This window comes from Cynoglossus semilaevis, chromosome 10 (assembly GCF_000523025.1).
Source record: "Cynoglossus semilaevis isolate Cse_v1.0 chromosome 10, Cse_v1.0, whole genome shotgun sequence".
NCBI classification, from domain to species: Eukaryota; Metazoa; Chordata; class Actinopteri; order Pleuronectiformes; family Cynoglossidae; genus Cynoglossus; species Cynoglossus semilaevis.
The window spans coordinates 3,048,303-3,050,533 of record NC_024316.1 but is presented as its reverse complement, the minus strand read 5'-3'; the positions used below and the strand labels follow the sequence as shown (position 1 = coordinate 3,050,533).

At 45.1% G+C, this 2,231-nt stretch overlaps 1 protein-coding gene across 6 annotated transcripts in view; it reads right to left on the bottom strand.

The window, feature by feature from the left end:
• Positions 1 to 1,237, bottom strand: part of l1cama (L1 cell adhesion molecule, paralog a) — a 45,360-nt gene extending 44,123 nt beyond the window's left edge. For 3 of the 6 annotated variants that reach the window (XM_008318134.3, XM_008318135.3, XM_008318136.3), the window contains exon 1: positions 1,078 to 1,235. The gene's annotated coding sequence lies outside the window, so the exon portion shown is untranslated. Of the gene's footprint in view, positions 1 to 649; positions 725 to 1,077 lie in introns of all 6 variants that reach the window. The other 3 variants (XM_025058965.1, XM_025058967.1, XM_025058968.1) reach the window with 3 other exon arrangements.
• Between the last annotated feature and the right edge of the window lie 994 nt (positions 1,238 to 2,231).

The following is a 2,231-nucleotide window of genomic DNA, read 5'->3' as shown; positions in this document are numbered from 1 at the left end:
CCACCCCCCTCAGCCCCACCCTGTTTTCCACTCCTGCTACACCTCCATCAGCATGAACCTGCCCTCCCTCTGGTTGATATCTGAATCTCCTTCTCTGGAGGCAGTTTAAGGTTACTGAGCCGGAGTCACTGCAGCTGCAGGAGACCAGGCTCCTCTCTCTCTCTCTGTGTGTGTGTGTGTGTGTGTGTGTGTGTGTGTGTGTGTGGGGGCGCGCTGTTTAGCGCACAGCGCACAGCTTTCACTCTCACTCTTCGCTCTGCAAACATGTGAAATTGAAGCAGCTCATGCCGCAATCATGAACGTGAAGTCGCTCAGCTATTAGCTGGAGGACGGGGAGGGGGGGGAGGAGGGGAGGGGGAGGACGTAAGGACGTGAGGAGAAAAGACATTTTCATATTAAATTAGCTGAGCAGAAGGAAAACAAGAATTCACCTCTGGAGAAAGACGGACTAATGAACTGAATCAAGTGTTTGGTTTGGCTGATCGTCAGATCTGACAGTGACTGGAAGGAGATGCAACAGATTAAAAATGCAGACACACACACACACACGCACACACACAGACACACTGTTCAGCTGTATGGATTCAGACATGAATCAGGTCACACAGTTAAACATCACAATAAAAATGGATGTGAATTTTGTATTTACTCTACGGAGCAGCATCAGCAGCAGAAACAGCAGCATCAGCAGCAGCAGCAGCAGCATCACTGCTGTGAATTCACACTGAGGAGAGAGAGGAGACCCTGTTGCATCGATGCACTCACTTCTCCACAGTCAGAAAAAAAGAAAATGGAGAAAAACATTTACATTTTCAAAACCAACATGTTAAACTTAACTTTCAAGCCTTAAATGCTGCTGTTTTTTGTTTTTTTTATCTTCCTCCAAAGTTTTTTTGTTTTTTTTTTATCTTCCTCCAAAGGTAGACTCAAACACACTCTCTGTGGTCCATGGTGGACGAGGTGTGGTGGAGCTGAGGTGAAGGTATGATCAGTGGACGTGTCACCTCCACCTAACATCCTGATCAGTCCTCAGCCCACATCTCTGCCGTTCACCTGCCCACTAACAGATCTTCCTACCTCCTCACTGAAGCTCCTTTCTGTGACTCCTCGTCTCCTGTGGCCTCTCTGTCCGTATCTGTACTTGCGTCTTTGCTTTTTCTTCTTCTTCTTCTTCTTCTTCGTGAAATTGACTCTGCACCTTCTCCTCTCTCCTCACTAATGTTGCAGTGACAGAACAAACACACCCTCGCTCCTCTCTCTCTCCCCTCTCTCCTCCCCTCCTGACTCTCATTGGCTGCCTGTTAGAGGTGACATCACCCTCTCTTCTCCTCTGCCTGCCTCCTTCCATCCTCCCCTCTGTTCCCTCCCTCACTTGCTCCCTCTCTTCACCTCACTCTCTCTAGATTTGGGACATTGCTCCGTGGTACCTCCCCCCTCCTCCTCCTCCTCCTCCTCTTCTCCTTCCATCTCCTCTCCTTCACTGTATCCAGTCTGGATTAATAGGTCCGGCTGCTGTTCTGACTACATCCACACTCAGTGATGCAGAGTCCAGTACGTTACTGCATCCTACACATTAGCATGACACATGTCCTCCCTGCTCTGTGTTCTGTCTGTAATAATGGACGGTGAGGGTCAGTGGTCGTGTGTTTGCGTGCAGTTTAGCGCACAGCTTTCACTCTCACTCTTCGCTCTGCAAACATGTGAAATTGAAGCAGCTCATGCCGCAATCATGAACGTGAAGTCACTTTAAGACACTTTTAATTTTATTTTACCACTAAAAAAAATAAAAAACATTTTGTCATCCCAGTTTAGTTAGAAGCTCGACTGTAGACGAACGTTCAGTCAAAACGCTGAATGAACAGATTTGAACCAAGTCTGGGTTTGATCTAATCAGAGTCTGGGGGTTTGTGGGTGCAGTGATTAAAAGCCAGTGATAATGGAATTGTTGAATGGGAACTAATGGACGTTTCAGTCACTCACTGAGGGAGGTTTTTTTTTTTGGTTTGTTTGTTTTTACTTGTGCAGTAGATTATTTAATGCAACAAAAGCTGTAAATATAAAACTGTGTTTTTTTTTCAAAAACTCAAACTGATATGCTTTGGTACAAAATTGTAATTAATTAAATTAAATTAATATAAATTTTCATATGTATGTATCTCATATAGTTTTTCACATCCAGCCTGTGTACACAGTACCCTCGTTAATCCTACTGACATTATTTCTTTAAACTT